Source organism: Schistocerca nitens, chromosome 4 (assembly GCF_023898315.1).
Source record: "Schistocerca nitens isolate TAMUIC-IGC-003100 chromosome 4, iqSchNite1.1, whole genome shotgun sequence".
Classification (NCBI taxonomy): Eukaryota; Metazoa; Arthropoda; class Insecta; order Orthoptera; family Acrididae; genus Schistocerca; species Schistocerca nitens.
In genome coordinates this window covers 495,608,273-495,624,148 of record NC_064617.1, presented here as the reverse complement: position 1 = coordinate 495,624,148, position 15,876 = coordinate 495,608,273, and positions in this window count along the sequence as shown.

Below are 15,876 nucleotides of genomic sequence, written 5' to 3'. Positions count from 1 at the left end.
AACCGCAAGACCACTATGGTCGCAGGTTCGAATCCTGCCTCGGGCATGGATGTTTGTGATGTCCTTAGGTTAGTTAGGTTTAACTAGTTCTAAGTTCTACGGGACTAATGACCTCAGCTGTTGAGTCCCATAGTGCTCAGAGCCATTTGAACCATTTGAACAAACGTACCGCGCCACGGCTATTGCCCCGTGCTAATCCATACATCAAATGGGCATCTGCCAACTCCGCATTTGTAAACATTGCACTGACTGCAAAACCACGTTCGTGATGAACACTAACCTGTTGCTGCTACGTACTGATGTGCTTGATGCTAGTACTCTAGAGCAATGAGTCGCATGTCAACACAAGCACCGAAGTCAACATTACCTTCCTTCAATTGGGCCAAGTGGCGGTGAATCGAGGAAGTACAGTACGTACTGACGAAACTAAAATGAGCTCTGACATGGAAATTAAGCGTTTCGGGACACATGTCCACATAACATATTTTCTTTATTTGTGTGTGAGGAATGTTTCCTGAAAGTTTGGCCGTACCTTTTTGTAACACCCTGTATAATGGTAAGACAGAGATTTAGGAACCAGGTTTTAAATTGTAAGACATTTCCAGGGGCAGATGTGGACTCTGACCACAATCCATTGGTTATGAACTGTAGATTAAAACTGAGGAAACTGCAAGAAGGTGGGAATTTAAGGAGATGGGACCTGGATAAACTGACTAAACCAGAGGTTGTACAGAATTTCAGGGAGAGCATAAGGGAACAATTGACAGGAATGGGGGAAAGAAATACAGTAGAAGAAGAATGGGTAGCTCTGAGGGATGAAGTGGTGAAGGCAGCAGACGATCAAGTAGGTAAAAAGACGAGGGCTAATAGGAATCCTTGGGTAACAGAAGAAATATTGAATTTAATTGATGAAAGGAGAAAATATAAAAATGCAGTAAATGAAGCAGGCAAAAAGGAATACAAACGTCTCAAAAATGAAATCGACAGGAAGTGCAAAATGGCTAAGCAGGGATGGCTAGAGGACAAATGTAAGGATGTAGAGGATTATCTCACTAGGGGTAAGATAGATACTGCCTGCAGGAAAATTAGAGAGACCTTTGGAGAAAAGAGAGCCACTTGTATGAATATCAAGAGCTCAGATGGAAACCCAGTTCTAAGCAAAGAAGGGAAAGCAGAAAGGGGGAAGGAGTATATAGAGGGTCTATACAAGGGCAATGTACTTGAGGACAATGTTATGGAAATGGAAGAGGATGTAGATGAAGATTAAATGGGAGATACGATACTGCGTGAAGAGTTTGACAGAGCACTGAAAGACCTGAGTCGAAACAAGGCCCCTGGAGTAGACAACATTCCATTGGAACTACTGACGGACTTGGAGGAGCCAGTCCTGACAAAACTCTACCATCTGGTGAGCAAGATGTATGAGACAGGCGAAATACCCTTAGACTTCAAGAAGAATATAATAATTCCAATCCCAAAGAAAGCAGGTGTTGACAGATGTGAAAATTACCGAACTATCAGTTTAATAAGCCACAGCTGCAAAATACTAACGCGAATTCTTTACAGGCGAATGGAAAAGCTGGTAGAAGCCGTCCTCGGCGAAGATCAGTTTGGATTCCGCAGAAACGTTGGAACACCCTACGACTTATCTTAGAAGCTACATTAAGGAAAGACAAACCTACATTTATAGCATTTGTAGACTTAGAGAAAGCTTTTGACAATGTTGACTGGAATACTCTCTTTCGAATTCTGAAGGTGGCAGGGGTAAAATACAAGGAGTGGAAGGCTATTTACAATTTGTACAGAAAGCAGATGGCAGTTATAAGAGTCGAGGGGCATGAAAGAGAGGCAGCAGTTGGGAAGGGAGTGAGACAGGGTTGTAGCCTGTCCCCGATGTTATTATATCTGTATATTGAGCAAGCAGTAAAGGAAACAAAAGAATAATTCGGAGTAGGTATTAAAGTCCATGGAGAAGAAATAAAAACGTTGAGGTTCGCCGATGACATTGTAATTCTGTCAGAGACAGAATTAGAACTTAGAAGAGCAGTTGAACGGAATGGACAGTGTCTTGAAAGGAGGATATAAGATGAACATCAACAAAAGTAAAACGAGGATAATTGAGTGTAATCGAATTAGGTCGGGTGATGCTGAGGGAATTAGATTAGGAAATGAGACACTTAAAGTAGTAAAGGAGTTTTGCTATTTGGGGAGCAAAATAACTGATGATGGTCGAACTAGAGAGGATATAAAATGTAAACTGGCAATGGCAAGGAAAGCGTTTCTGAAGAAGAGAAATTTGTTAACATCGAGTACAGATTTAAGTGTCAGGAAGTCGTTTCTGAAAGTATTTGTATGGAGTGTAGCCATGTATGGAAGTGAAACATTGATGATAAATAGTTTGGACAAGAAGAGAATAGAAGCTTTCGAAATGAGGTGGTACAGAAGAATGCTGAAGATCAGATGGGTAGAGCACATAACTAATGAGGAGGTATTGAACAGAATTGGGGAGAAGAGTAGTTTGTGGCACAACTTGACAAGAAGAAGGAACTGGTTGGTAGGACATGTTCTGAGGCATCAAGGGATCACAAATTTAGCATTGGAGGGCAGCGTGGAGGGTAAAAATCGTAGAGGGAGACCAAGAGATGAATACACTAAGCAGATTCAGAAGGATGTAGGTTGCAGTAAGTACTGGGAGATGAAGAAGCTTGCAGAGGATAGAGTAGCATGGAGAGCTGCATCAAACCAGTCTCAGGACTGAAGACAACAACAACATCGTGTCACTTCTGGAAACCCAGAATCTACTCTGTAGGAATCAACATGGATTCCGGAAACAGCTATCGTGTGAGACCCAACTCGCTTTATTTGTTCATGAGACCCAGAAAATATTAGATGCAGGCTCCCAGGTAAATGCCATTTTCCATGACTTCCGGAAGGCGTTCGATACAGTTCCGCACTGTCGCGTGATAAAGTATGAGCCTACGGAATATCAGACCAGCTGTGTGGCTGGATTAAAGAGTTTTTAGCAAACAGAACACAGCATATTGTTCTTAATGGAGAGACGTCTACAGACGTTAAAGTAACCTCTGGCGAGCCACAGGGGAATGTTATGGGACCATTGCTATTCACAATATATATAAATGACCTAGTAGATAGTGTCGGAAGTTCCATGAGGCTTTTCGCGGATGATGCTGTAGTATACAGAGAAGTTGCAGCATTATAAAATTGCAACGAAATGCAGGAAGATCTGCGGCGGATAGGCACCTGGTGCGTGGAGGGGCAACTGACCCTTAACATAGACAAATGTAATGTATTGCGAATACATAGAAAAAAGGATCCTTTATTGTATGATTATATGATAGCGGAACAAACACTGATAGCAGTTACTTCTGTAAAATATTTGGGAGTATGCGTGCGGAACGATTTGAAGTGGACTGATCATATAAAATTAATTGTTGGTAAGGCGGGTGCCAGGTTGAGACTCATCGGGAGAGTCCTTAGAAAATGTAGTCCATCAACAAAGGAGGGCCGGCCGGAGTAGGCGAGCGGTTCTAGGCGCTACAGTCTGGAAACGCGCGACCGCTACGGTCGCAGCCTCGAATCCTGCCTCGGGCATGGATGTGTGTGATGTCCTTAGGTTAGTTAGGTTTAAGTAGTTCTAAGTTCTAGCGGACTGATGATGTCAGATGTTAAGTGCCATAGTGCTCAGAGCCATTTGCACCTTTGAACAAAGGAGGTGGCTTAAAAAGCACTCGTTCGAACTATACTTGAATATTGCTCATCTGTGTGGGATCCGTACCAGGTCGGGTTGACGGGATAGAGAAGATCCAAAGAAGAACGGCGCATTTCGTCACAGGGTTATTTGGTAAGCGTGATAGCGTTACGGGGATGTTTAGCAAACTCAAGTGGCAGACTCTGCAAGAGAGGAGCCCTGCATCGCGGTGTAGCTTGCTGTCCAGGTTTCGAGAGGGTGCGTTTCTGGATGAGGTATCGAATATTTTTCTTCCCCCTACGTATACCTCCCGAGGAGATCACGAATGTAAAATTAGAGATATTCGAACGCGCACGGAGGCTCTCCGACAGTCGTTCTTCCCACGAATCATACGCGACTGGAACAAGAAAGGGAGGTAATGACAGTGGCACGTAGAGTGCCCTCCGCCACACACCGTTGGGTGGCTTGTGGAGTATAAATGTAGATGTAGATGTAGATTGCACGCTACAAGGACCATTCAACAATTACCCAGAAAAGTTGAATAAAAAATCCAAAACTTCAACCAAGGTTATGTTTCTTCGGTCTTTTTTTTCTGAGTTACAGAACTATTATGGGTCTGGCAAGCCTGCCGCGCGAATGGTATGCTGGGAGTCTGTGAAACAAGGTGGTGACACCCTTGCAGGTTGGCACCAATGCGGAGCAGCGGAGAGTCGTTAGATTTCTGTTAACTGCAGCGTTGAAAAAAATCGAAATTCACAGTCGGCCGGTAGCCCAATTTGGTGAAAATTTTGTGAGTCGAACAGAAAGGCGCGAGTGGGAAGATAAATTCAGACAGGGTGCAACACGTATTGAAGGTTCAACACGACCAGGACGCTCTGTCTGTGTAGTCAAGATGAACAACATTGCGAGAGTTGATACGCGAATACAGGTGTCTGCAACAACGAGCATCAGGGGTGGATCAGCCAACCATATTGTTCCTGACGTACTGATGTTCGAAAAAGTGTGTGCAAGGTGGGTTCCAAAACATTTGACGTCAGAAACGAAAGATAGGTGCACGGATGCGTGCTGGAGGACCTTCTTGCCAGCAACCCGTATTACACGGATCTGGCACTATCATATTTTCAAAGCCCTGAAACAATCTCTTAGTGGGTCAAGATTCGTTGATGAAGTCCAGACGGCAGTGATTGACTGGTTACGCACACATCTCTAAGAATTGCTTCCATGTGGAACGGAGAAGCTTCTGCAGTGCTGGCATAGATGCAAAGAAAAGGACGTGGTTTCGATGAAAATTAAATAAGTGTTGTATTCCATCCTCGTAAAAGACTCTTAAAAACATATTCCAGCTTTTATTAAGTGACCCTTGTATATTTAAAAATTTTTAAGTAGCTTCTCGGTTATGTTTTCAGTAAATGATCGTAGATCATACATTTCATGAACTGCATGACAGCAATCAATGGAAATTAACTGCAAATATTTTAGGTAATTGTCATTCACACTCGCTTGTATTGATGTATGGAAACAACTAGATAGTTGTGAGACAGGAATCGTACACTGTTTCTCTTTTGCAGTTTTTGTAGGTCTTCCCACTCGGCCCTAATCCATGAACAACCAACTGTCACAGTTTTTGTTCCAGTCATCGTTGGGACTGCTATAGTTTTTCTGTTGCTTCAAAGTTCCGTCTCGAGAACGGAGAAAAATTCAAACGAGTATATACAACGTCAGGTAAGTCTTAAATTGTGTGGGACTTCGACGCTGTTAGCTCCTATCAGTAATACTGGGCAACGCAACAGTCATGACCTAGAAAACGAAAGCTTTAGAATATTTCATACCAGTTTCTGTTATGTGAACAGCCTGCACTTCATCTATCGAACCGTCCCGAGCCGGAACGAGGACCTTATCACTATGTCACTTTGACCCAATTTCATGGTTAACTGTTACACATTCCAAAGCAACAATGTTTTGTGCTACTTTCATAGGGTCTGAACTGATACCCAAAGGCGTGGTGGGATTATATCTCTCGAAATAAACTGGGCAGTTTATGGGTAACGGTCAGCGGTTTGATGAGTTTTCGGACGCCACCAACTCGTTAATTCTCCACCTTTGAGCATCGAACTTTGTCTTATTCAACAATTACTTTTGATACTTATTAAAAGAACCATAGCTGATGAAGGTTGTGTTAATTTTAACTTTTGAGCTGCTCCTGTTTTTTAAACTAGTTTGTCAGTAGGTCGCATTTTGAAGATTCTGTTGTTGTGTGGTAAAATACGTTCTGTAACAGCTACCAACAAAATCCGAAATATATATTTGTACACATTTAATTGTTTATGACTATTGCCAGTTTCGAACATTTTGTTCATCCTCAGATGTCCTTATAGTATTTAATGTTCAGATGATAAATGGTTACACTGGTGTTCTATAGGGATGCGTTCAACTGAGATTTATTTGTTGTAAAAATGAAATCCAAGATAAACTGAAGTTAAAAAGAATACGATGCGCATGTAGCCAATGTTCATGCAACAACAATGCCCTAGTTATTTCTGAAACTTACATTTAGCATGTAGCGCGAAATACGGTATTGATGCTGTTTTTATTGTAGCTGTCAAATCAACACTTTCTTTTTACAAAAGTCAATTTGACATCGGGTCGTTATTCAAACGGCGGTGGACACCTAAGGCGACATGAAGTTTGTCTTTGCTACCTCTTCCGTAAAGACTATGATTGTCCATGAAGCCCATAGGAATGACAGCGATGTGCAATCCCACTAAAGGCTAGGTAATTTACTCAGTATCTCTCCTGTGGCTCGTCAGATGCATTCTCCCTGGTGTTTCAGGAGATATTTGCAGTTTCGTTCTTACAACGTGTAACTGGGATCATAACAAGCTAATACTGCTCATTACGTCTCTCATGCGATGTTCAGTTTAGACAGAAAGCGTTGGTTTGTTTCCTGTTACGAGCAAAATTATTTTGAAATAAGAATTTTGCGTGCCCATTCGACAGAGTGATTCCAATTTACTCCAGCAGGATATTGGTTTTATCGACATGTAATTAGAGGAACAGTAAAACACGAAGAATAACCTAGGACTTGAACAGTGACTGTGCGAGTGCTGCTGCATGGGGACAGACAGCAGTCAGCGCGGGCCACGGCGGTGCTGTCACCGCTGCAGCACTAATCATTCTTCGTGTTTTACTGTCCCTGTAGTTACACGTCGATAAAACCAATATCCTGCTGGACTAATTTGAATCACTCTGTCGAATGGGCACGCAAAATTCGTATCTCAAAATAATTTTGTTCACAACGGGACACAAACCGACGCTTTCCATCGGCGCCTGTCGTCTCATGTAAGACAAATTGAGTGGCATTTGTTTGGTCCGACTCCAGCTACACTTCGCGGAAACGAAACTGAAGATATCTGCCGAAACACCAGAGAAAATGCACCTGGTGACTCTTGGGGGAGACAGCTTGTATACGAGTAAATGGGAGATTGAATATTCCTGGACGTAAGTGACGACAAGCTGAGGAAGGTGAAAGCAACAATCCGTACAAGACATTCGTTGCTTAGTCAGAGGTTTGTCTTTGACAGACCTAAGTGGGACACTGTTTACTTACACATGTTCGGTGTCTTGAAGACCTACTTGTTTGTAAGGGCGCATCACGTAAAAGTTCCAGTCTACTACCTTTTAATGCACCGCGATTTATGCTGTCATGGAAGACAAGCAGTAGCCATAAATCCAGGAATGAAAGTGGTCACAACTTTATTTGAAAAAGAGTTGCAGATGATAAACTTGTGAAAATTTCGTGTGTCCTTTCTATCTAAACCTAAACTTTAAGACTGGAGGTTTTCATACGTTTCAGACTCATTGACTCAACCAATATTTAACTACGAGAGTCACTCCAAAAGAAATTCACACTATTTTTTTAAAAAAAATCCATCTTTTATTCTACATGTTTGAAAGTTTTACAGCGTGTAGATACATTCTTTAGGAACAATATTTTCATTTCTCCACATACTTTCCATCCCTCTCAACTGCCTTACGCCATCTTGGAACTAGCGCCTGTGTACCCGCACGGTAAAATACTGGACAACCTGTTGGAACCACTGTTTGGCAGCGAGCACAAGGGAGTCATCATCTTCAAACCTTGTTCCAGGATGAGAGTCTTTCAGTTTCCCAAAGAGATGATAGTCACATCGAGCCAGGTCAGGACTGTAAGGCGGGTGTTTCAGTGTTGTCCATCCGAGTTTTGTGATCGCTTCCATAGTTTTTTGACTGACATGTGGCCGTGCATTGTCGTGCAAAAGCAAAACATCCTGCTTTTGCCGATGTGGTCGATCACGACCCAGTCGAGCTTGAAGTTTCTTCAGTGTCGTCACATATGCATCATAATTTCTGGTGGTTCCACTTGGCATGATGTCCACAAGCAAGAGTCCTTCAGAACCGAAAAACACCGTAGCCATAACTTTTCCAGCAGAAGGTGTGGTTTTGAATTTTTTTCTTGGGTGAATTTGCATGATGCCATTCCATTGATTGCCTCTTCGTCTCTGGTGAAAAATGATGGAGCCATGTTTCATCACCTTTCACAATTCTTCCAAGAAATTCATCTCCACCATTCTCGTACTGTTCCAAAAGTTTGCAGCATACCGTTTTTCTTGTTTCTTTGTGAGTCACTGTCAACATCCTGGGAACCCATCTGTCACAAACATTTTTTAACGCCAACACTTTCAGCATTCTGCAAACACTTCCTTTCCCTATCCCAACGGAGTGTGACAATTCGTTCACTGTGATACGCCTCTCAGCAGTCACTAATTCGTTAACTCTCTGCACATTGTGTGGAGTGTGTGCAGTACGAGGCCTGCCGCTGCGAGGACGATCCTCAATATTGCCGTGCCCGCTTTCATCACGTAACCTGCTTGCCCACCGACTGAATGTACTGCAATCGACAGCAGCATATCCATACACATTTTTCAACCTCTTGTGAATGTTTGCCACTGTGTCGTTTCCACAGCACAGGAATTCTATGGCAGCACGTTCCTTCTGACGAACGTCAAGTGTAGCAGCCATCTTGAAGACATGCTGTGATGGCGCCAGTCACGGGAACAGGTTGAACTAAGTTCGAAAACTAGCGGGAAGGATGTATCTACACACTGTAAAACTTTCACACATGCAGAATGAAAACTGTATTTTTACAAAAATAGTGTGCATTTCTTTTGGAGTGACCCTCGTAGAAATCAGGCAGACAGAACTGCATTAAAAATGGCGTTGAAACCGGGTACAAACTTGATTGTCAGCGACTCTCTTTCTCTCTCGCGTCTGTGTGTGTTTGTGTGCGCGTCTGTGTGTGTGTGTGTGTGTGTGTGTGTGTGTGTGTGTGTGTGTGTGTGTCTTGTTGTGCACAAATCGGTGAGAGATATCAAAATTTACAGTGCAGTATGGAAGATAACTGAAAGGAATACGCAGTGACACGAACAGAAATGACTCTTTATCCAAAAGCAATAATTAAAGCAACTGAGATTCTTGGTGGCCCCGCCGACATTACAAAAGGCGAGACGTGGTTGTTAATTGGAGGTGTGATGCCATGGACACAAATACATCTTTTGCAACGTGCATACATGCGGGCCACAAGGTTGATATGGAGCTCTTGTTGTACCGCTCCACCAGCGCAGCTGACAACTGCTGGATGAACGTTGGTGTCGGCCGGTGTGGTCGAGCGGTTCTAGGCGCTACAGTCTGGAACCACACGACCGTTCCGGTCGCAGGTTCGAATCCTGCCCCGGGCATGGATGTGTGTGATGTCCTTAGGTTAGTTAGGTTTAAGTAGTTCTAAGTCCTAGGAGACTGATGACCTTAGATGTTAAGTCCCATAGTGCTCAGAGCCATTTGAACCATTTTTGAGCGTTGGTGCGTGTTGCGTGTGGACGTGCTGCCATACGTTTCTCCGTCGCATCCTACTCGTGATCAATGAGATTTTCGTCTGGGTAACGGGTGGGACAGTCCATTTGCCTATTATCCTCTCACTACAAGAGCTGCTCCGCAGGGGCAGTTCAATGCAGTCATGCACTCTCATCCATAAAAATGAATTCAGCCCGATTGCACCCCTGAAGTGACGCACATGGGGAAGGAGTACAGTGTCACAATAACGTGGACGTGTGAGTGTACAGTGTTCAAAGATTTGGAAGGCTGCAACCTTACGCCTCCCCACACTACAGCACTTGGACCCACAAAGCGTTCATGTCCAACAATGCTACAGGTATACTCATATGGAGTCTGCACTCAGGAACATTGCCGAACATGATCATTTTCGTGGTCCAAGAGATATGGTGTGGCCAGACATAACGTACACTCATTGGTCAACGTTGTTTGTGACACTTTACTCCTTCCCTATGTGCGTTTTATTTAGGGTGCATTGGGCACTGACTTCCTTTATATGACTGGCAATGTGCGACCGCATCGAACTGTACAGGTGTAGTAGCCCTTGGAACGAGAGTATTCGGCATATGGATAACCTACCCGTTCCCCTGACTTAAATCCCATAGACAACGCGTGGATGCGTTGGAAAGACGTATTCCAGCTGTCCACATGCACCAGCGCCCATCCAGCAGTCATCAAGCGCGCTGGCGGAGCAATGGAACGCCCTACTGCAAGGACTCCTTAACAACCCTCTAACCAGCATGAGAACACTGATGTCCGTGGTGATCACACACCCGTCTTTTTTAATGTTCAGGGGGCCATCGTAAGTTGTGGTGACTGCAGTGTAACCGTTGCTTTTGAATAAATGTGTCATTTACCTTCGCTTCATTTCATCTTTCTTTCAGTTACCTACTGCACAGCGCTGTGCTGTACTGTCACTTGGCAGTTCCTTCTGTGTTTGGTCCAGGTTTCGTCGAACTATGTTACTTCGCAGAAACACATCACGCGAATATTACGTCGGCAGTACACTTAGCACACTAGTGTATGTAAGCTGAGCGGAGACTAATGGAGACTCATTGTAGTGACGATATGGGCCGTAAAATGAGAAAATCCACTGGAATGAAATTTTCAATCTGCAGTGCAGTGTGCGCTGTTATCCATTGTCATAAGCGATTTTGACGAAGGGCAGATGGTTGTGACCCCGACCCTGGGAACGAGCATCTCGGGAACGGTAACACCGGTCGGCTGTTCGCGTGCTATTGTCGTGAGGATCTCCCGCAAGCGGCTTAAGGACGCTGATATCTCCAGTGGATGGCAAGTTACTGGACGCCAAGATTCGTCACATGGGGTTTAACTTCCCGCTGACATGGAGGACATTAGAGACAGAATGTAATGTTCGGAGGCATCTCGGTGTGTAAAGCAGGGTAGGTGGTAATCTGCGGCGTATCTGACGACACAGTACAATGCTGGTGCAGGCACAAGTGTTTCAGAGCACTCCGTTCCGCCAACGTACTTGACCATGGGATTCCACAGCAGGTGATATCTGCGTATTCCCGGGTTAGCCTAAAGATGTCATCAAACAAGCGGGATTCCATGGGCCAGACGACGGTTGTGGATTACGTGAAAATTACTGCAGACAACATGTATCCAATTTGGCCTCTGGTGGCAAATGAGGATCTATTTTGAGTAGATACTGGGTATCCATTCCATTAAGTTATGTAATTCAACTTAACGCGTCATCAATACAAACGTAATGTATAAAATATGATTTACATGCATACTTACGTAATTTCTTGTACACATACGAGGTGTGTGAAAAAAGTAATCAAACTAACAACACTGTGAACGATCTGGTAACGCTGTGTTGTTGTACTTTTGTAGACCTGTGTATTGGTCTGTTCCAGATGCTCAGTCCGAGTTTCAGCTCCGTACAGGCACCACGTGAATTTTGAGGGAGACCGGCCGCTGTGGCCGAGCGGTTCTAGGCGCTTCAGTCTGGAACCGTGCTGCTGCTACAGTCGCAGGTTCGAATCCTGCCTCGGGCATGGATGTGGGTGATGTCCTTAGGTTAGTTAGGTTTAAGTAGTTCTAAGTCTATGGGACTGATGACTTAAGATGTTAAGTCCCGTAGTGCTTAGAGTCATTTGAACCGTTTTGAGAGCGCCATCAGTAAAATTTTGTTTTTGTTGTATGTTATGAAAATGGGGGAATTTAGAGTAACATTAAGTTTTGTGTTAAACTTGGGAAATCGGAGAGTATGGCCATTGAAAATCTGAGTGGGTCTATGGGAAACATTCCTGAGCAAGAGCACAATTTTTTTTATTTTATTTTTTTTTTTTTACTGTCACATATTATTTTGGAAGGCCGACAACACGTTGAAGATGAACCTCGCTCAGAGAGACTTTCAACTTCAAAAACCGACGAATACGTCGAACGTGTGCGTGCTCTTGTGAGATCAGACCTATGTTTGACAACAAGGGTGATGTGTGACCTGTTAAACGTAAACGTAAACACTTTAACCGTCCATCAAATTTTGAGCGAAGTTCTTCACATGCGTAAGATTTGTGCCAAAATGGGGCCGAAAAACCTCAAAACTAATGAGATGACCAGTAGAAGAAACATGTGCTTTGATCTTCTTCCGAGAACTGCCAAAACCATGCGCGATTCAGTAATGTGATCACAGGCGATGAATCACGAATTTTTGAATACGAGCCTGAAACAAAGCACAGAGTGATAGTGGCACACTGAGATATCTCGAACGAAAAATGCTTGAATGAAGAAATCAAAGAACAAAACTATGCTGATTTGCTTTATTGACAGTGGGGCTATCATTCGTAGAGAATTTGTTACTCCAGTACATAAAGCTTTCCTTTAAAGGTTCAACAAAAGGGTGAATGGAATGCGACCGGACATTGCAGACAAGTGGATTCTACTTCATGACAAAGCCCCTTGTCACAGGGCCACTCCCATCATGGAATTTTTGACTCTTACAAGGACGTCATTTTGCGGCTTTGGAGAACTTTACAAATATGTGAGCTACATGTCAGAGATTGTACCAGTTGTATCCTTTCAGCGTTGCTACCAAGACGAAACGAGTCTGGCGCTGAACAGCTGCCGGGAGGAACCACTTTGAAGGGGCAATATTGCTGTTTGAAAACAAAATAAAGACTTTGGCTGATAAAAAATCAGTCTCGTTACTTTTCTCACACGCCTCGCAGTGCGCCAGGAGTAAAATAAAAAAAAAATAAGTTGGGGACTAGTATAAGAGTAAATTATTTGGGTTGAATCCCTTCTTTCTCGACGGCAATGGCATTCCCATTTGGGTAACTGTCAGTGTCACAAAGCCAGAGTCATGCTACAGTGGTTTGAGGAGCAAGATAGTGAACTCACGTTGATGCTTTGGCCATAAAATTTGCCTTATCTAAACTGGATGGAACACATCTGTCACGCTATCGATCACCAACACAGCACGAATAACGCATCGGTTCGTGATTTACGGGAGTTGCGCGATGTGTGCGTAGATGACTGGCACAACATAGGTTTGGAAACTTACCACGAACTAGTCGGATCGAAGCCACGCAGAATCAGCTTCGTAGTGGTGGACCAACACAGTATCAAGTAGACTCTCTCAAGGCTTTGGCTCGTCAGTGTTATGTTTTAGTATCAGAACTGAAATTATGACACAGAACTCCCCGTATACCGTGTAAATCCGCTAACCACACAGCTGTTCCGTGACTGAAGCTCTTAACTCAGATTGGAGGTGGACACTGCACCTTTTTTATGTGTGTAACACTGAAGAATATAGGAAACGCAATGTGTTATTTATAAGATTCGACTAAACTTTTTGTGAATCACAGAATAAAACCAATGAAACACAAGATACAATCAAATCTGCATTGTCTACAATAATCTTCGAGTAATTGCTAAATACTGTCGGCAAACGCATGTTTGATAGGTCTAACCCGGTGGTCATCAAACTGCGGGCTGCATGCGGCCCGAATAAAGTATTCACGGGGCCCCGCGGCTTTCAGGCGTATTTCACAATAATATGCATCTGGCAACTAACAACCGAATCCAAAAACGTTAAGAGCATCTTAGTGTTTTTCTGCTCGGTAACAAAGAAAAATATTTATAGAGAGTAACATTTCCAGATGTATTTAAATTTTAACTGACTTGGTGAATTCAGTTGCGAATACATCACTACAAATCTAGGTATTGACAAAACGCCGAGCACCAACATTTGTCTCCCGTGAATATAGTCCTCGAAATCTTGTGTTGTAAAAACGAAATGCATCAATTTAAAATATTTGTTCCTTATATTTGAGCATTTTAATATCTAAAACGTGACTGATGAATGTCAGAAACTGCACAATGATTTTATTCGATGAAGCAATTAGGTACAGCACACAGGGCGGACGTAGCAAGCACATCAACGTTACGACAGATTCCGACGCCCACGTCTTCGCGACCGCTGGCGCGCGGGCGCGGACGGCGAAGAGAGCGGCCCGCGGAGGGAAGGGATTTAAATCGGCCCTCAGGAGCACCTGACGAAGGCGACATGTCTGATCGCCGAAATATTGTGCCCGTTGGACACTATGAACCGGCAGTATACCCGTGGACTGTTCAATCAGTTTTTACCAGTTTCGAATATACACCTCCATATGTAAGAAGTGTTGACGGTTAATAGGTTTTGAAGAGGGATAACTTATGTATATCCGAAAACAAAAAACACTAAAAAGAATTATAGCAGGTGTGCGAGAACCTGACCGGTCACGTCAGGGGCGAAATTGGTTTCACGGACTGATAGATTTCAGGTTCCGGTAGTGACAACTCATGGGCGTATGTGTTCCTCATATCGATCAGCAGCTATGTTATAATTTTCAAATGGAAGTGACATTGATTTGTGAATGTGAATTGTAGAGGTGGACATCTTCAAATGCGGTACAAATTTGTAGCAAGGAATATACTGTTGTAATACAATGCAATGGATTGAAGACAAATTACATTCAAAATAATTAGCAAACATTTACGATCGTATCGTATATTGCATAACGTATATAAACATAAGTACAAATACTGGTAATAATCAGTCAATCATCCTTTCTCACAGACAATACACAACATTTCGTCAGGCAGCTACATTGTCACAGCCTTGGGATCGCTGAGAGTGGGAGGAATCTGAAACAGACTACCGTCGACAAGTGGTGTTCCGAATGGTGCCGACGTTTAATTGTCAGTACTTGGGGCAGGCGGCCAACTTGCCACGACCTTACGTCGTGTTCCTAGATTATTGGTGGCTCATAACATAATGATTTCAGTTGATCACCAATTAATAAAATTATGGGTACATATGAAGCCCGAGGTGCCGCCCCGCAACGTCATTACTGGCTACTGAACCAAAACTTTTGACGACTACTGGACTAACATTGATGTTACAGATAATTGAATGCCGGAAAGGTAAGTTTACAACTGTGATTTGCGACTGGGATGTTGTACGCTCTACGCTGACCAGACCGATGGATTAGGTGTCATCCCGTTGACCGTTGATGTCACACATGACAATGAAATATATACCAGTCACCATCGATGATGCTTCTGCTCGCTAGTTATTTTGTGTAGCACAAATTGCAGCAGATATTTTTTAATGATGCAATTCACAATTTGATGGCTAATCTGCAATTCATCCGTCGTCACTGCCCAGCTGATTTTGTACCAGCATCACTGACACTCAATGTTGTCTGTCCATACACATCTTATCTGTCGGCTCTTCATCAACCGTTTCCATACTTTCCTAGAACACATGATTCAATATTTTCTGTGAGTCTCTTCTATTCCGCACTCTTCCAAAAAAACATCACTCAACAATATGACACAAGACGCAAATCTTATTGGGGATACCGGAGCACATTTATGTTGATTTATTTTCAGAATTTTTAAAATTTCTGGTTAAATTTCTCGTGTTTGAAACTATTTGAGTCTTATAACATGCTTATTAAAATATGATTTGGTGTATGTACTTCTAAGTTAACATTACAGTGAAAGCAAAATAATTTCATATAGGCTCAAGTCGAGTGCGTAAACGTGCCCTGGTTGTGGGGAAAGTTTACACAATTATGGGGGGCTTGTTTATGCGTATCACAGAGCACAATGACGAGTAGACAAAATATGCTACAAAAATTTTCAAAATATTTCTCATTGCCAGTAACAATAATAATATCTAATTATATTCAAATCTGCGTATGAATAAACACAAATCATAAAAA